The sequence below is a fragment of the Aegilops tauschii genome, chromosome 3 (genome assembly GCF_002575655.3).
Source record: "Aegilops tauschii subsp. strangulata cultivar AL8/78 chromosome 3, Aet v6.0, whole genome shotgun sequence".
Lineage (NCBI taxonomy): Eukaryota > Viridiplantae > Streptophyta > Magnoliopsida > Poales > Poaceae > Aegilops > Aegilops tauschii.
In genome coordinates, this window is record NC_053037.3 from 220,890,072 (window position 1) to 220,910,875 (window position 20,804).

A 20,804-nucleotide genomic window follows, 5' to 3' on the forward strand; every position below is an offset into this window, starting at 1 on the left:
TTGGCTTTTGAAGCACCAACCTGGAGTTTAGGGAAGAGCATGGCAGCCCACATCGCTATGGGACGCATTGGAGAAGTCTACCACAGGGAGCTTAAGGATACTATTTATCAGATTTGTGGACGCCGAGACGAGCAGTGGGAGATGATCAGCACCAAGAAGGATGGATCCATTGCAGCTTTCATCCAGGAGCAAAACCAACACATTCGTCGCCAGGAGAACCAGTTGTGCTCAGACAAGATAGATCTGAAGAAGGCATTGACGAAGATCAAGGAGCTGGAGGAAGAACTCAAGGCTATACGCGAGGATTATTTGGAGGAAATTGTCGCACTAGTAGGGAAGAATGACGACCTGGAGAAGAAGATTGGAGTATTCATGGGAAATCCAGTGCCAAAGGCAGAAGATGATGAATGCGCTTGCACGGATAACTACATCATCATCGACGACACCGACTCTGACCCCAGTGAAGACGACTTTGTTGATGAAGCTGGAGCAGATATCATGGAGTCTTCCACTGATCAGAATTTCTAGTAGACCACCATATCAGTAGTAGTTTTCCCCCATTTATATAGTATAGTTCAAGCACTTTTGTAACGCTAGTTAGACCAATTGTATGCCTTGTTTGAATTTATTGAGTGATATTGATTGTGTTTGTCTCATGAGCATATGGGTAGTGTTTTCCCTCTATACCTCATTCTATTTTAAACTCTCATCTTTTCTAACCTATCAGATGCCTCCAAGATGCGACACCGGATTTGTTTTCCCACCGGAGATCACTCAGTTGATTCAGCAACAGAATGCCCTGATGCAAGTGCTAGTACAGAACCAAGGCAACAACAACAACAACAACCCACCACCACCACCTGTTGATCACCTAGCCCGTTTCTTGAGGCTAAATCCGCCGGTGTTTTCCAGCAGCACCTAGCCGATAGTTGCAGATGATTGGCTCCGCAAAGTTGGAAGAGAGTTGGCCACTGCAGGATGCACAGATGCGAAAAGAGTGCGTTTTGCCGCATATCAGCTTGATGGACCCACAACATCATGGTGGGAGAATTACACAGCCACACACCCTATTGACACTGTCACATGGGACCAGTTTCAGCAAGCTTTCCGTACAGCCCATGTTTCAGCAAGAGCTATGGCCATGAAGAAGCGTGAGTTTCGCAACCTACGCCAAGGAGGACGCACCGTAGGCCAGTATGTGGAGGATTTCAGTAAATTAGCACGTTATGCACCAGATGACGTTGCTACAGATGCAGCCAAGTAGGAGAAGTTTCTCGAAGGATTGAATGATGAGTTGAGCATGCAATTGATGGTAGCAACCTTCAACAACTACCAGGAGTTGGTAGATAGAGCACTCATGATTGAAGGGAAGCAGCAGCAGATTGAAAACCGTAAGAGGAAGTATGGACAAGGGAAGTATAACTCTGGAGCTCAGCAAAAGCCACGTTTTACCCCAAAACCGGGAGGACAGTTTCAGCATACCCATGGAGGAGGTAGTTCGCACAACCATAATGGCTCCAAGAATGGCAATGGGAACGGAGGAAGCAACGGGCAGAACCGTAATAACCCATCTACCCCAGCCAAGAGGGATCTAAGTCACATTACTTGTTTCAAGTGCCATAAGACTGGACATTATGCAACTGATTGTCCTGAAGCCCAGAATGGAAATGGCAATGGAAGCTCTGCGAAGAAGCCGAACCCTTTCAACAAAGGACATGTGAACCACGTGAGCGTGGAAGAGGTTGAAGCACACCTTGATGAAGTAATAGGTAAGTTTATGGTTAAGTCATTTACTGCACTCATTCTTTTTGATACTGGTGCATCGCATTCATACATATCAAGGGGATTTGTGGATAAGTATAAACTGCCAACCCAAGCCCTTAGGTCACCCATGTTAGTAACCTCGCCAGGAGCAGAGTATAGGGCTAGTTTATGGTGTGAACGGTTACCATTAATGATTGGTAACTACATGTTTCCCTCAGACCTAATAATATTGGAATCGCAAGGATTGGATGTGATATTAGGCATGGATTGGTTATCAAAGTATGAACGGAACATTGAGTGCGCCAGTAAGTCGATTTTGCTTACCACCCCAGAAGGAAGAAGGATTAAGTATGTATCCCGGCATGTGCCGAAGAGGACTCAAGTGAATTCCTTATCAGGAGTTGTACAGGAGGAAGTACCAGTGGTGAAGGATTACCCGGATGTATTTCCAGAAGAGTTGCCAGACATGCCACCGGATAGAGACATTGAGTTCTTGATTGAACTTTTGCTAGGCATAGGGCCAATATCTAAGAGACCATACAGGATGCCCGCAAAAGATTTGGAAGAGATTAAGAAGCAGATTAAGGAGTTACTGGATAAAGGCTATATTTGCCCAAGTTCGTCACCTTGGGGATCACCAGTACTTCTAGTGGAGAAGAAAGATGGATCGTTGAGGATGGTTGTTGATTACCGTGGATTGAATGAAGTGACCATCAAAAACAAGTACCCACTGCCGATGATCAATGATTTGTTTGACCGCTTACAAGGAGCTAAGGTATTTTCCAAGATCGATCTATGATCAGGATACCATCAGTTAAAGATTCGAGAGCAGGATATACCTAAGACGGCTTTTAGCACCAGATATGGGCTATATGAGTATACCGTTATGTCATTTGGTCTGACTAACGCACCTGCCTATTTCATGAACCTGATGAACAAAGTGTTTATGGAGTTTTTGGATAAGTTCGTCGTGGTGTTCATTGACGATATTTTAGTCTAGTCCAAGAATGAAGAAGAGCATAAGGAGCATTTGCGTTCGGTACTTGAGAAGCTTAGAGAACACCAGTTATACGCCAAGTTCAGCAGATGTGAATTTTGGCTGAAGGAAGTTGGATTCATCGGACATGTTATATCCGGAGAAGGAATAGCAGTAGACCCTGCCAAAGTTGACACAGTAACAAGTTGGGAATCACCCACGTCAGTTGGAGAGATCCGGAGTTTTCTTGGACTCGCAGGATACTACCAGAGATTCATCGAGAATTTCTCGAAGATTGCTAAGCCCATGACTGAGCTATTGAAGAAGGACACCAAATTCAATTGGACTGAGGATTGTGAAGCTAGTTTCCAAGAGTTGAAGAAACGATTGGTTACATCACCAGTGTTGGTTCTGCCAGATCAACGCAAGGATTATGAAGTTTATTGCGACGCTTCTCGTCGAGGACTTGGAGCAGTGCTTATGCAGGAAGGAAGAGTTGTTTCTTATGCCTCACGACAACTTAAACCCCATGAGAAGAATTATGCCACGCATGATTTGGAGTTAGCAGCCGTAGTGCATGCATTGAAGACCTGGAGACATTTTCTCATCGGAAACCATTGTGAGGTGTACACGGATCACAAGAGTTTGAAGTACATTTTCACGCAGAAGGAGTTGAATCTCAGGCAGAGGAGATGGTTGGAGCTTATTAAGTACTATGATATGAGATTGCATTATCACCCAGGGAAGGCTAACGTAGTAGCAGATGCGTTGAGCCGCAATAGCCATGTCAACACGCTCATGACAGGAGAGTTACCCCAGGAGTTAGCCGAGGATCTTCGCGAGCTATGTTTGGAGATAGTTCCAAGAGGCTATTTAGCAACATTGGAGATTCAGTCTACCTTGATGGAAAAGATCAGAGAAGCTCAGAAGACAGACAAGGAGGTTGACGAGATAAAGGAAAGGTTGAGCAAAGGAAAAGCCAAGGGATTTCGTGAGGATCAGCACGATACCTTATGGTTTGAGGACCGCGTTTATGTGCCCAATGACCCGGAGATCAGGAAGTTGATCTTGCAAGAGGCCCATGATTCGCCGTACTCGATTCACCCAGGAAATACCAAGATGTATTTGGATTTGAAGGATACTTTCTGGTGGACCGGAATGAAGAAGGATATTGCGGAGTATGTAGCAATTTGTGATGTATGTCAGAGAGTGAAGGCAGAACATCAGAAGCCAGCGGGATTGCTACAACCATTGCCGATACCCGAATGGAAGTGGGATAAACTAGGCATGGATTTTATCACGGGATTGCCAAGGACTCGTTCAGGCTATGACTCAATATGGGTTGTAGTCGACCGTTTGACGAAAGTAGCTCATTTCATCCCAGTGAAGACCACTTACACCAGTGCTAAGTTGGCAAAGATATACATGACCAGAATCGTATGTTTGCATGGAGTTCCGAGGACCATTGTATCAGACAGAGGAACCCAGTTTACCACGAAGTTTTGGAATCAGTTACATGAAACTTTGGGAACCAGGCTTGAATTCAGTACAGCCTTTCACCAACAGACAGATGGACAGACCGAGAGAGTCAATCAGATTTTGGAAGACATGTTGAGAGCTTGTGCACTAGATTATGGATCGAGTTGGGACGACAATTTGCCATATGCAGAGTTTTCTTACAACAACAGTTATCAAACCAGTTTGAAGATGGCCCCTTTCGAAGCCTTGTACGGAAGGAGGTGTAGAACACTATTGTTATGGGACGAAGTTGGAGACCGTCAGTTGTTTGGACCAGATTTGATTAAGGAGTCTGAACAGAAAGTGAGGTTGGTTCGTGATAGGCTCAAGGTAGCCCAGTCCAGGCAGAAGTGTTATGCGGATTCAAAACTTAAGGAGACAGTTCACGAAGTCGGAGACAGAGTTTATCTTCGAGTATCACCACTTCGAGGAGTGAAGCGCTTTGGAGTTAAGGGAAAGTTAGCGCCTCGATTTGTAGGACCATACAGAGTTTTGGAACGTATGGGAGAAGTTGCCTACAAGCTGGAATTGCCTGAAGGATTGTCAGGAGTTCATGATGTATTTCACGTTTCCCAGTTGAAGAAGTGCCACGCAGAGATGGCTGAGATACCGCTGAGGGATACAGTGCCACTGGAAGCGATTCAGCTTGAAAGTGATTTGACCTATGAGGAGAAACCAGTTAAGATTCTTGAGTATGCCAGCCGAGTCACCCGCAGTAAGGTTATCAAGTTTTGCAAAGTCCAGTGGAGCCACCATACGGAAGATGAAGCCACCTGGGAGCGAGAGGAAGATCTACGAAAGAACCACTCTCACCTATTTTCTAGCCAACCCGAATCTCGAGGGCGAGATTCATCTTAAGGGGGTAGGTTTGTAACATCCCAAATTTTCAATTTGGAATGTTATACATTAGATCATCATTGCATAGCAAATTTTATTGCATTTTGGCAAATCCTCGATAAATCCTAAGCAACTCAAGGACCCTCGGAGAGATTTGGGGATTTTCCTGGTTTTTCATATTTGATTTTTATAAAATAATAAAACGAGGATCTTTGGTTTTAATTATTTTCCTCTCCAGAAGTATTTCATATTAAAATAAATGAGAGGAGAAAATATGACTTCTCCAAAATGATTGAAATATTGGAGGAAAAATATTAAAATCAAATATTGGATTTTATTCGGATTTTATTGGCAATTTTAATTGCATTAAAAAAATTGCACGTTTTCAAAACTGCATTTTTGAGCCAGAAAAATGTTCATCTCGTTTTATCATTTTTGGATTTTTATTTATTTTTCTGCGATTTTTTTAGATTCGGCGAATTAAAAAAAAACCCGCGCCCGACTGGGCCGAGGCCCAGCCGAGCCAGGCCGGCCCGTCCTCCCGTCGTCTCCCTCGCGCGCACGGCCGCCGTCGCCCGAGTCCGCCTCGAGCACGCCTCGCCGCCGCCGCCTTGCCCCCTCCTCCACGCCACCCCCTCCCCCTCCTTATATACCCCCCACCCCGCCTCCTCTCCCCACCCCGCCGCCGCCCCCAACCCACACCCGCCGCCGCCGCCGCTTGCGCCGCCGCCCGAGCCCCGCCGGAGCTGCCCGCCGAGGTAGCCGAAGCCGCCGCCGCCGAGTCCGGTTTTTTTTTAAACTGATTCGGTTTATTTTTTTCCTAAACCCTAGTTTTCGTTTTTTTTCAGATCGGTTTATTTTTTTCGGCTTTATTACTTAGTAAACGTTCACCGACCCGTTCGTTTTAACGAACGTGTTCGTTGGATTGTCGCTCTTAACGAACGTCCGTTCATTTAACTGTTCGTCAGTTTTTCTTTGTCGTCGGATTTTTCCGCGATTATTCCAGATCGTGATTTCCGATCAGAACTTCGTTTTCGTTTAACTTTTCGCTCGTTTATCGCAATCAGGCGATTCAAGCGCCTAGAGTTTCATCTCGAAATTCTCTTTCCGTTCAACATACTCAAACAAGTTTTTGCTACTGTAAAATTTGACCTAGATCCAGATTAGTAAACGAAGCTTGTTTCTTTCGCCGTTTGACTTTCGTTGCTTCGTTCGAGTTGAATATTTTTGCAAACCGGAGTTCTTAAGTTGAACTTTCTGGTTGGATCTTTTATTTGAGTTTTACTTGCGCATTAGATGAGTACTTATTGTTTGCTTGTTTGTTTGCGATAGAGTACCCGGAGTGCGCCGCTTGTTACTTCGAATCTCTAGGTTTCGCGGATCATCAGCAAGGCAAGTAACACTGTGATCATACACTTCCATACCCAGTTTTTATTGCATTAGATCAATCCTCGAACATTGCATGGTTAGGATCTAATTAAATTGTGGGTATCGAGAAGTAGTTGAGTTAGTACCTATTACCTGTTTTATTATCAAACCCTTGGGAGTTACTTCTACGTTTGCTTATATCGCTATGCTATGCTTGTAGACGTGGATTGGGTTTGAGAGATATTCACGACAGATGTGAGATTGTTAATTAATGGCTTACTTAAGGTGGCAACTAAAACTCACATCTGGGTGGATTGAGGCACCTGGAGAACCCAGTGCTACCTGTATTTTTGGATACCCCGGAGTACCCGTGTGATCATCCTATGGACCGCCACCCAGGCTCAAAGGGATCATGAGATTATTCATGCTAGAAACTTCCGTGTGCATCCACAAGCTATTATGGGCTCTAGCATAGTTGATTAAGTTGTGTGAGCTCTTGAAGAGGTAGACTAGCAGATGTAGGGGATGTAGGTGGTACAGTCTACCCAGAGTAGAGAGTTTACGCTTCTGAAAGACTGTGTCTCGGTCATCCGTTTCTCAAACATCATGTAGTGCGAGAATCAAGTGGAGGCGATCGAGTCTTGTGGGGAAAAGTGCACAAACCTCTATAGAGTGTATAAACTAATCATGGTTAGCCGTGTCCCCGGTTATGGACAACTTGAGTATCTAGTACTTGGATTATCATGTGAATCTCATCACCATGTTACTTTAATTAATATTGTTGGGTTAATGATGATACTTAATTGGGATTGAGTTGGAGGTACCTTCTCAATGTTTCACAACCACCATGATAGTTAAATAAAATTTATTCCTTTGCAGTAGGGAAAAATTGACTTTTCGCAAAACTGTAACCATAGAGCTGTCCACCAGCCATATATGCATGTAGTATAGCATTATTATGTTCATCATTCTCTATGTGTTACATTGCCAGCATATTCCATGTGCTGACCCATTTTCGGGCTGCAACGTTTCATGTTGCAGACTTTTCAGACAACGAGTAAGGTGCCTTAGGTCGTGGTCTTATACTCAGTGACGCCGTTGGAGTTGATGGACTCACTTATATTCCAAGCCTTCCGCTGTTATCGTATTAGATGGCCTTAAGCCATATTTATCATACTTATTCTCTCTTGAAATATTCGTTGTAATAAGTGTGTGATAGCTACTCTGTTATAAATCCTCCATTTGTAATGTGCGTGTCAGCATTACTGATCCAGGGATGACACTAGTGCACTGCAGCACAGACTGTTTGAGGTCTGGTCGCTACAATTCCCCATCATAGAATACTCCTAGTGACGGCGCACACGCAAAAACGTCATCGAAATTGGGACCTTCGGTGACGTTGTACAGAATGTCATCAACTTGCTATTTCCATGACGGTCAATTAATGTCACATGTTTGGAGAAAATATGCCATATTGTACCATCTTTGATGACGAGGCGACATCACTAACTTTATGCCACATGTACACCCGAGCGGCTATCCCACTACTAGTGCCACTACTTTTATTATGGATGAAAATGACGTCATCAAAATATATGTACTTTCTATTGAATCTAAATTGCGATGAATATAAGTATTTAATTCACATCACATCAGATTATATAAAAAAATTAAAGAGAAAAATCACATCATAAATTGATATGAAAGTCAAATCATATTATATATGAAATTGTCTCAGCCAAATCATTATGTAAACAAAAATGACAGTCAAAAAACTGACTCAAGTTTGACACAGACAATAGACAACATGAAAACTAATATTTACTAAAGACCACATATGTTCTCCTGATGATTCCAATGTAAGGATGTCATTCATGAACCATCTGGTTTGGACTAGGACTGCTGAGTGGCTTGCTGAGTTGCTTGAGCCCTCAAGAGAAAATCAAGCAGATTATCCGTCACCTTTTGCTTCTTTGCCCAGGCTTCATTCTTCTCTTGCTGGCTCTTCTTTAGAGCTTCCAATTCTTCTTGCTGCTTCTTTTGTATTTCTTCAAATGCGTTCTCTTGTGCTTCAAGTCTTGCGGCTAACTCCTCCCGATGCCTATAAATGACAAAACACAACAACATTGCATCGTAATGAGATTAAAATAGACAAGATAACAAGGTACAAGGGTACCAATTTGAAATAGAGAAGTACACTATTCTATGTCAAGGCAAGCATGCCCATGGGCCAATGAAACGGTAAACCCAAGAATAACTTATAATGTTTTAAAATACGGAAAACCAACAGCTTGTTTATCGGAAGCATCACCAAAAGGATATCAAGTCAACAACCCAGGTGAAAAGAAGCACTCCTTAGTTGAACTTTCGTTCACTGCAGTGAGTGCAATCTGCACATAGAAGCAAGCAAAAAGAGACAACAAGAACAGGAAGGGAAATAAGATAATTACCTGTCATTTGCATCTCTTGCCTCTCTATCCTTCTGTTCAACTCTTTCTTCTAAAACTCGGATCTGGCCTGATGAAGTAGAGCTCCCAGACCTCCCAGATCTTGATGCGTACCCCATGCTGGAAAGGAAGGTGCTATGGGTGCTTTCATCCTTTAGAACTTCAGCCACAATCGTTGTATCGGATACTGGTTGCTCACCTTCTAATTGTGTTTTCCTTTTCTTTTCCATCACATTCTATAGTATAAAGAAAAACATTGATGCTAAGGCAAAGTTCATATGCTAGATTACACTTGATCAATATGAGAATCTATTTCAAGTCAGAAACAACTAGAAGTGCCGGCTCACTCATGCTACCAGTCTTACTGTTTGTATGGGTGTCTTTGAAAAACTCAATGGGACTTGGTTCCTGATTATTGTAATTGTCTTTTTTCTACAAGATATATGAAATTGTAACATTAATACTACATATGTATTGGCCAGATGCAATAGACATAGGACTACAAGTAAGATATTTGGAATTCTTACAAGTTTGCTGAAATAGGCAACATAATACATAGATCCAGTCTTCTGGTGATGCTTCACAGGTTCTCGATTTTCCTTATTCATTTGACATAATTGCTACCTAAAGAAAATTAATATAAATATTTACATATGGTACAGTAGATGTGAGTGCAAAAACTATTGTTGGTCGCATATCTTGTTACCAACCTAGTTTCCTTCATCGGACCATTTATTGACAAGGCTGGTCCAATTCTCATGAGTAATGTTTGCTGGCTTATTTGATAATGCTTCCTGAGCAGTATAACCATTGAAGTATTTCTTCTTTAGCCTATAGCGTTGTTGTGGAACACCCTTCTGGATTACTTTTGTGCATACATCATTCCCAACCTTGTCATCCTTTTCCATCTCAATGTTAAGCTGAAATAACAATCATATATAGGATATATCACTAAATTGACTATGAAACATGTGAACACGTGTATGAAAATTGAAGGAAACTATCCCACCGCGATATCTTTAATAGCATGGGGAATAACATGTTTGAGTGGGCTTTTGGCATAGTCCTTCCAGTGCGTAGCAACATGCATTCTGCTCCTGATCTGGATACCACACTCAGAAGAAAGATTTGCTGCTTGGACTGGGTCTGTAGGTCTCACTTTCCCCGCTGTAAAATCAATACACATTTTCCTCCCTCCATTTCTGCTTGCATACTCCTGAAGCCCATGCCCCATGGTTGGTCTATGTCTACGACCTCTCCTTGATGGCCGTGGATCAGTTGGACCAGTGGAGCATGCTAATGCATCTACATTACAAGCTGGCAGATAAATTAGAAGGTTACAGTTTCAATTGGAAAATAGAAGGGGGTGAAGCCACGATGTCGCATATACCTTGGCCTCGTAATGTTATCATGTTATCTGATTGTTCAGATGTGCCTATCATGTCTTGAGAACCTTGTACCCCTGAATCAGCGTCAACCGAGTTGCTATCGTTAGAAGTTAGGTGAGGTGATGTGTTTGTTGGATTTGGTGCAGACTGTTCTTGATGGTTTGTAGCTTCAACTGACTCAGTTGTTGTGGTAGCTCTAGATCTTGTTATTCTTGAGGTAGTAGCTGCACTATTTTTGGATCTGACACGCTTTTTTGTTTTTGGCATGGTAGAACCTTCAGGTGCCTGGGTCAAACAAGTGAGTCAAACAAGGCAGGTAATCACACTAACTTGTGCAATGTCAGCATAGTTTCAAATAAGAATGTAGTGAACAAAGATATCATCATCTATATTGACAGAAAATGTGAATAAATCTTTTGAATCAACTATTTGTGATACTTATAGTGCACAGCGACATACACATGATACAACCAAGGCGAAATTAAAGCTAGTGAATCCACATTGTACATATTATTTAAGATGTAAGTCTGCATGATATATTACCATTACTTTGGACTTAGCAACATCGACCTCCTCTTCATCTATCAAATCCTCTTCCTCTCCATGGGCCTCCTCTTCAGCATCTGGTTCATACTCTGAGTCGCTGCAATCATTAGCACCTCGTGCATTTTCTGTCGGTTGCGCATTAGAGGCACTAGGGTGTACAAGGCTACGAGGTAAGCTTTGTATGTCTTTAAGATGCTCCCGCTCTGCAGCCTTGGGTTCCCCAATCCTTGCATCCCTTTCCTTCAAATACGCCTCACCCTTGAATTTCTGTTCCGCAAGATATTCCGTGCTATGCGTATCACTCTCCAGAACTGGTGGCATGTTTTAATAACTGAAGCTGGAAAATATGACAGAGAGTGAACTTAATGAATTGCCAAAAGACCTACCAGCCTACATTATCATCCCTAGATGACTGAAATTTGCTGAAACTTGTTTGGAGGAGTACTTGTAACGTACATGATTACATTAAATTATCTCTTGAAACCTGGTTATCATTGCTAGTAGACAACAAAGCTAGATTGTGTAAAATAGTTCTAAACACGCAGCTCTACTAACAAGTAGTTCATGTGTTCCTTTATACATAAACTTAGAATTGGTGCTAGTCTAATTTGAGATGGCAAATACATTACTGTATGATGCTTTTGAGGGATGTAGAACAGATCAAAATAAATAACATACTTGGAAATATGGAGCGTCCAGAATTCAGTTAAACAAGAACAAGTGGAGACTTCGTATTTATTCAGTTTCAAACAAGTGCAGAGTCGGTCTTTATTCAGTTTCGAACAAGAACAACTGCAGATTCAGTCTTTATCAACAAGTGCAGAGTCATTGTATTATAGGAAATCTCACAAAAACTGAATAAAGACCAAGTAAATCTTACAGAGTTACTGGATTTACCACATGCGATGTGTTCAGACATGTAAAGAAATCTCACGCCCGTGTGTGCTTTTATCCCCCAAATCCCTTCCCTGATGATCTGTTACATCTAGAGCTTGGGGTATGAGGAGGGCGGGATGAGAAAATTACAGTGAGCCGCCGGTCGCTCCAATCGGTGGAGAAAGAGAGCAGGGTGGGCAGCCTCCTCAAATCCGCTGGTGACGGCTGATGCAGCAGATCCGAGCTCAGCCGGGCGGGTGGCCTCCTCCAATCCGCCGTCGCCGGTCGCTGCAATCAGGGGGTGGGGCAATAGAACGGAGTGCTCGTGGGGATGGTTGATGTGGTGGATCCATGCTCGGCTGGCGGGGCGGCCACCCCCAAGCTGCCGGCCCTGATCGCCGCAGTTGTGGGATAGGAGAGTCGATTGAATCTAGCGAAAAAATGCTGGGGTGGGCGGTGGCTTTTAGCGATGCCACTTCGCGGGTGAAACAGAAGGATAATTTTTGGTTGGGTCTTTGACAGGTGGGGACACAGGGTGGATGCGGGGAAAAATGAAAAAAGTGGAGGGAAAAGAGTACGTGGGTGGAGGGAAAATAGTGTTTTTGTGAGGAGATGGTTTATTTTCAGAAATTAATTTCCACTTAACATTATGTAATTCATTTAATTCGAAATAAGTAGCAAATGATTATTTTAAAAGTAAATATTACATGAACATTATGATGTGGTATTTTTTCTAGAGAAAAGGCATTGGCCGAGCTCGAGAATAGGCTCGAACCTAGCCTGGCTTTGAATTAATAAAGCCATCGACCGGCCAAAAATGCATAGGAATTATATAACAGAGAAAGAAAGCAACGCGAAAAAGATACATAATGCTGCGAGGAACGACTCTAAGGCTATAGCAAGCGCTGTTGCCATCAACAGCCGCAAAGCCGAAACCAACTAACCAAGCTAAGGCCTGAGAAGGAGGGCAACACCAGGCAAGTATCATGCCGCTGACAGCAACCAGAGGGCCAAACATGAGCAACCATCAGGTCTGTTTCCATCGCCACAAAGGGATAATGTGGTATTTTCAATGGTTTCTTGGGGAGAATTGTAAATAAGTATGTCTAAAGTTGTAAAGAGGGGTCTTAAGTATGTGATCTGGAGTGTGTCTCTCCTCCCTTCTCTCTCCTCCAAGAAAAGGCGGCCAGGGTTTCTTCCTCCCATCGGCGGCACCGCTGATCTACCACGTCTCCTGTGGCCTTAGGGCCATGGGTGTGCGGTGGATTTCCGCCCTTGCCAGCGGGAGATCTCCCGTTTTACGTATTGTTTCAAGTTTTGTTAGGGTTTGTGTTCTGTTCAGGCGATGACGGCGGAGGGGCGATGACGGCGGCGCGCCTTCGGCTCGCTTCAGTGCTTTTAGTGCTTTTAGTCATTGCTAGGTGGTCTACTAATCTGCACTGGGCCAAGGACAGGCACGGTGGTGCAGGTAATACACGTGCGTGGGTGACCTAAGGGATGACCGCGGCATCATAAATGGCCGACGACATGACTTTTATGGCAAGACGTAATCGAACAACACATGTGATTTTGATTTGATGGTAGTGCAGCGACTCCCCAGCGAGTTAGAGTAGGACATGGGACCCGGACAGGCTCACGAGACTCGAGTCGCCGCTGTTTCCCATGCCCTACTCTTCCTCGCTGGAGCTTATGGCATGCACGTCATCGGTGGATGTGAGGTCGACGATGCATCTGTCGTGGTCGGAGCCCAATACGTTCACCACGACATAGTTGCGACAGCAGGGGTTGCCGGTCACTTGTATGGTGCTAGAGAGTGCGACTCTGCCTCGCCAGTGTCTGCTGTGCGGGCTTGCTATGGGGTCGTTGGTCAGCCTGGGTGTTTGTGATTGATTTGCTAGATGACAATTTTGCGTCCATGTAGTGATCGGGCAGTCTGCCAAGCGTTTGGCATGGATATGGGTCCGACTGTAGATGCTCTTACCAAATACAGATATAGCTCCGTCCCATAATATAAAAACGTTTTTAACACTACACTAGTGTTAAAAAACACTCTTATATTATGGGGAGTAGGTCTTATCAAATACAGATATATAAAAAAAGAAACGCTCGCCCTCAGCTCGCTCATTCTGCTCTTGTGCCATGATTTCAGAACTGAACCGTTTATGTTATCACCATTGTATCTATGTTCTAGATCGGATCTTGCAAGTTATATTCACCTATTACATGTTATGATCCGTAAACCCCAGAGTGACAGTGTTCGGGATACTTTTCGGTGATGACCGTACACTACAAAAAAAAAGACACATCCGTGACATTTAGGACTGAACGAAATTTTTTTCTGTCATACTTATGACACTTCTATGACGATAATTGTGACTAAACCCAGTATCATCATAGATGTGGTAGGGTCCTACTTCTATGACAAAAAATCATGAGAGAAAATGGGCTTTTCATCCTGGGCAGGGCGGAGACGCAGCTGCATCACATTCTTTGGGCCGTCCATGATGGAAAAAACCGCGGTAGAAGCGAGGGCGAGGAAAATATCGGGGAGTTCCTAGTAACGGTGGCTGGTCGGGGGCCGAGCGATGCGTGTTTTTCTCGTACGTACGCGCGTGTGTGCGAGGCATTGGGATCTAACTGAACCCGAGCGAGGCGTTGGGCTCTAACTGAACCCGAGCGATTGCATTGCAGGCTACGCATTACACTGAACCCGAGCGATCGATCGATCCCTTGTTGTTAACTAAACCCGAGTGATTCCTTCGCTACTGCTGCTAACTGAAGCAGTTCGATGCTGCCTCTGAATGAACAGTGGGGTTTGGATGAACAGTTCCCGGTGGGGGTTGAATGAACAGGAACCCATGGTAGTAGAGGCCTTTGCCGCTGAATGAACAGTACCCTGATCGATTGAGCCAGTGGATGAACAGGACCCTGTGGAGGGCTAGATGAATAGGACCCCATGGAGGGCTGGTTGAAAAGTAGCCGGTGGACGGCTAGTTGAACAGTAGCCGGTGGAGGGCTGGATGAATAGTAGCCTATGGAGGGGTGGTTGAACAGGACCCCCATGGAGAGGGTTGGTTGAACAGTAGCCGGTGGAGGAGCGGGCGGTGGAGGCTAGATGAACAGGAGCCCGTGGATGAACAGTCGCAGGTGGAGGCTGGAGGTGGTCGACGGTGGATGAACAGGAGCCCGTGGAGGCTGGAGGAGGTCGACGGTGGAAATGAACAGTATCCCGTGGAGTCCCGTTTTGCAGTACGCCGCACCCCTCCCGATGAACAGGACCCCCGTTTCGACCTAGCGCTCCAACACAAGTACGTTTCCTCTGTTTTGTGGTACGCCACACCCCTCCCGATCAACAGGACCCCGTTTCGACCGTAGGAGGTCTGTTTCCTCCGATTTGTGGTATGCCAGATCCCTCCCAATGAACATGATCCCGTTTCCACCATGGTCGGTCGAACACAAGGCCGTTTCCTCCGTTCTGTGGTACGCCAGGCCTTGTTTCCATCGCCTGTTCCATCCAAGTCGGTTGGCTCCCGATGAACAACACACATTCCGTTGTGTCCCGATGAACACGACGCATTCCGTTGCCTCCCCATGAACATGACGATGACGCGGTTTCTCCGTTCTGACCCAGCCATGTACACGAGCCCTGGCCGTACGTATGCGCGAGTAGGCGTTCGAGACCCCGCCGATATGTACGTATGTGGCCGTATTTTCTTTCTTGCACCCTGGCCGTTGTACGTACGTGTACATGCTACGTGCGCGCCTCTACTACCACACGTGCGCCTCTACTACCACACGTGCGCGCCTCTACTAAGACACGTGCCCTTCCTTACACGGCCATGGTTCATCGCTGCAGCCTGCAGACAGACCGATCGACCAGTATGTACGTACATGTTCGCGACCAGAATGACAACGCTACGTACGCTTCGACTGGGTGGGTCCCGACTGTCAGGCACTTCCTTGCGTGCGAAGATGTAGGTGGTGGGTCCCAGCAGTCAGGGGGCGAATAATTTTTTTGGGCCGTAATACGGACGCACTTCCTTACGTGCAAAGATGTAGCTGCTGGGTCCTAGCAGTCAGGGGGCGAATCATTTTTTTTACCAGTAATATGGATGCACTTCCTTGCTTGCGAAGATGTAGCTGGTGGGTCCCAGCAGTCAGGGGGAAATAGTTTTTCGCGAAATACGGTGGCCCGTCCGGTGGGTCCCTGCTGTCAGGTGGAGGAATAATTATTTTCCGCGTAAAAAGAAGGCACTTCCTTGCTGGAGCCGTGGACCAAGCTGCAGCCTCTCCACGTATAGTACTCTTCCGATTTAGGTCAGTTGTTGACCACATTGACCACGCCGCGCCGAGAGCACCAAGGCGGTGGACGACGGCGAGGCCTAAGAAGGGGACAACGCGGATCCGGGGAAGACACAGCAGTGGATGCCCACGCGGAGAGGAGTACAAGTGTTCACTGGTTCGGCTGCGGTGTGAGGATGCCCACGCGGAGAGGAGTACAAGGGTTCACTGGTTCGCTGCAGGGCCTGGCCAGCGATGGGAGTGGTAGGGGGTGGTGAGGCCTCCGCGGCAGCACAGCCGGCCACGGGAGGCAGGAGCAGGCGGCACGACCGGCAGTGCTTTGGGCGGCTGGAGCAAGAAGACCAGAGGTTGAAGAATCACAACGGCCGTGGGATGTACATCGTACGGTCACTGCAGCTAGAATCGTTTATATTGACTAAGTTGACAAAGCCCTTGGTACGCGTCAACTTAGTAGGCCCACAGGTCAGCCTCTGAAACTGTGCGCCCCAGATGTCAGGGGGAGAAATCATTTTTTGGGCGGCTGAAGCTAGAATATCCGACATTGAAGAAGAGTCCATCCAACGGACACTGCTGCTAGAACCGTGTGTTGACTATAAGTTGACAAAGCCTTGCATACGTATCGACTTAGTAGGCCCACAAGTGTGTGGCAGAGAACTTATAGCCCATTTGTGATTTGTAAGAATGTACAGCCCATTTTTGAATTCTAATGGAATTTACTACAGCCCATTTACAGTTTGTTAAAAGTACAGCCCATTTTCTAGCTAGGACAACGATTAATAATTTCAACCAACCATTCCAAACAGAATTCAATAAAATTTCCCACATTTTGATGGGATCCAAAATAATTTTATCCCGAAATTTCTAGTCAGATTAAATAAAATTTCAATATAAATTTGTATTACGTAAAAATCGAAGGAAACATTGCGCGCGCAACAATTAATGAAATTAAAATTTTCAAAATCCAGAAATATTACTTTATAAAATAATTACGTGTTTGGTGCATTTTTTTATAGTTACTGCCCAGTTTTTATAATTACATCCCATTTATTATTTATTAAAGCCCATTTTCTTGTTAAGCCTAATGCATCCCTCCTAGGAAAGATTTGCAGCCCAGCGGGGCAGAGAATAACAAGTTGACCTTGCAAGGGTATTCCTCAAAATAAGTATAGCTGGGCTAAGCCATTTTCAGCTTGAAAAAAATTAATATCTGGGCTGGATATCTGGCCTGGGATAGACGGGCCACAACCCACCCAGTTAATACCCTGCTCTCCTGTGAACAACAACGAAAACATCGCTCAAGAAAAACTCTGCAGTTGTCACCAAAAAGACAAATACTGCTCGAGTTGCTTGGTCCCAGCTGTAGGCCGCTCCTTGTGCAATTCTCTCGTTTATTGACTACATAGGTTGACAATGGTGTGGGACCGTGATGTCAGGAAACCAGGAGGAAGCAAAAAATATTACAGTTGTATATAATAAGGAGGCACTTGCGTACGTGCGGCTATGGCCCTGGTGGGTCCCCACTGTCATCCTCTCCAAGTAAAGTCATCTCCTCATTCCTCATGCCGTTGACCATGTGGACAACACGAGACGGCGGCGCCACGGCGAGCGCAACAACTCGAAGGACGACGGAGAGGGCCTCGTGGGCCCTACGGATGGTCTGATAGAGCGTCCGCTGCTCATTCGGGAAGCCAGGATCATAGGGCCACATGTCCACGACGGCATTGTCGTTCGCTTGTTCACCGGTTCTTGTTGAGGAGACGGAGGTTGCAGCACAGGTCCTCCTGCGCTGGTAGCTCTTCTGCCATTAGGGCGTCGAAGTGGGCCACACCTGCTCTATGGTGAACATGGCATGAACCGGCTTGTACAGTGGCCCCGGCTCCTGGTCGGAAGCTACGTGCATCGTCTGGTTGTCGTAGCTCAGCTCGGCGAGCTCGCTGGCGAGCCAGCATGTACCGGCTGCTGGACAAACCAGCTGCCAAGCACGAGTCTAACTGCCCTGGCCCACCCAGACCGCCTCCCTCGCCCGCGCGTGCTTTCTGCCCGAAACAGTCAGCGACGCCCGCCCCGCTTCCTGGTGCAGGCGATTACTCCGCCTTCAAACGACACAAGTGTCGTCCGTCCGTCTGCCGCCTACATTAATGATACGCGGTTACCGAGGTGGCTACTCCGGCGCCACACGTCCATCCCTCCGCCGCCCACCATTGCTATATAAACTGTTGCGCCGGCCATAGCCGCAGTCATCCGCCTCCGTTCCCTTTCTCCTGTCCACACCACTACTCCCACCATGGCTTCCTCGCGCTCCAGCGCTCTCCGGGACGGGCGGACGACGGAGCAGAAGGAGATGGCAGCCATTGCTGCCGACTGCCTGGCCGGCAGGCAGCCGGAGGATGGCGACGTCCCAATGGAGAACATGGTAGTAGACGATCCGGCGCCAACCCCCTCCTGCGCGCCATCCTCGCCGGTGCATTGCACCATGACCATCGGCGAGGCCCGTGCCCAATACATGGACATGGTGAGGCAAAAGCGTCAGGAGCAGTTCCGGGAGACGCGGGCCAATGCCGCCTAAAACCACCATCTCCTCCAGGAGCACCTGTAGGCAGAGGAGCTGATCACCGTGGAGCAGGAGGCGCTGCTTGACTTGTACCGCTTCGCCCGCGAGGGCCGCCTCGAGCGCTGGCGGTACCGCATGCGGGTGGCCGAGGCTGCGGCCACCTACAAAGAGGGCGATGAAGCGGGCGAGGCACTGCTTGGCGAGACCAAGGACGAGGCAGAGGAGGATGCCAGCTCCGACGAGTCCCCGCTCCGCTGGCATCGACGAGGCCCTGCTCCGCCGAGGCCCCGTGGCGCCAACAACGAGGCAGAGGACACCGCTGGCTCAGCCAAGGCCCCGCGACGCCAACAACGAGGTAGAGGAGAGAGGACACCGCCAGCTCCGCCGAGGCCCCGCACCGCCAACAACGAGGCAGAGGACATCGCCGGCTTAGCCAAGGCCCCACCATGCCGGCAATGAGGGGGAGGATTTCCCCCGCTCCACCGAGGCGCTGCCCCGCCGGCAACGAGACAGAGGACATCGCCGGCTCCGTCGAGGCCCTGCCTCGCTGCCAACGAGGCCGCGCCACATAGAAAACGAGGAAAAGTAGAACACGGTAGGTCGCCACCGCTCGGGTCCAAGTAAGGCCACCGCTGCTATCCTCCGGTTGAAGCCAAGCTAGGCGGGTTGACCATTGACGGCTGATTAGCTTCTTGGCGGCGACGTGGAGTCGGAGAGCTATATTGGAGAAGGACGCTGCTTCAGTTACTTAACTGCAGGTGCAGTTGGGTCACTGGCATGTGGGCCCAAGAGGCATCAGGCCCACATGTAAGTGACGCAACTGCACCTGCTGTTATGTCACTGAAGCTCAGTTCGCTGGAGAAGAAGCTTCTGTTCAGCTCAGCCGGTCACGGGTGCTACGGTTAATTAATTATACCTCCAGCGCACCCCTTTTTAGTTGAAGAATGTATGAAATGTAATGAAATTCGGCATGTTTATATGAAATCCAGCAGTGTATGAATGAATTTAGTTCGAGTTGTTTGAATTCTTGTATCACTGGCACTGGATGAACATGCAAAACAATACGTACTAGCATTATTCCCAAGGTGATCACCTCGTTTGCAGCAGTTTCACATGTACTCCCTCCGGTACTTTTTAGTCTGCATATAAGTTTTGTCTGAAGTCAAAGTATCTCTACTTTGACCAATCTTACAGAAAAAGTATCAACATTGACAATGTAAAATGAACTGACTTGAAAGAAATCTAATATGCGAAGTAAAAAGGAACGGAGGGAGTACAAAATTTAGCGTTCTTGTACATTGCAATCAACACACAGGCCTGGCAATTCATAGAGAACATTCAAAACAATCGATGATTATGCATCTCAGCGATTCACATGTCAGAGACAATATTTACTTCACAACTATAAAGAACAAAGAAAAATCGATAGATGCTGCTAACAGCAAAGGGCATCCCATTCGAAAACATCAAACACATGTCTTCTTGCTAACATCAATGAGCAAAATTTGACAAGGTTGTCCCATTCCAAAATGTCAAATGTTTGTTGTTTTGCGTACATCAATGAGAAAACTTTAACAAGGTTTTCCCATTCCAAAATATCAAATGCTACGATTGTAGAATGGGAGGGTTTTCCATCAGTTCGGACATTGACATGGCACCTCGTGCTAAATAAACCAGTTGTTCTTTTTGTGCAGTTCCACCAAATTCGTGCGTAGCTTGTATGATTTCGCCTTTATATGTTGCAACGCCTTGAACATATCGGCACCTCCTTTCTTGTGGTGGAAATGAATGATTCGAGAATTTTCGATGTATTGGTGAACATTTTGTGCAGTTCCCATTGAAATCAAGCTGAGCACCCCTGTTTGCATAAATACAATAAAGTGATTAGTATAAAGCAAACTGTACTATGAATTGAAAGTTTAAATAGTCAACCTACATGATCCATGCAGAGCACACATTTAAAAAATGGAACTCACCGGAAGGAATCGTAAAACAACATTGTACTGGCCATCACAACAACCAAGATGCAGATCCTTCTAAGCTGAAGTTAGTTTGTTCTTATGGGCAATAATGTAACCATCCTTCAATTCCTCCCTTCTTAAGAAGAGAGGCTTGGCTTCTTTATCCTGGCATAATCAGAACTAGGCACTTCGCGTACTCCATATTCTTCTTCGGAGGAGGATGATCCTATTGTGCAAAGACAAGATGACAACTAAATGCTAGCATCCCTG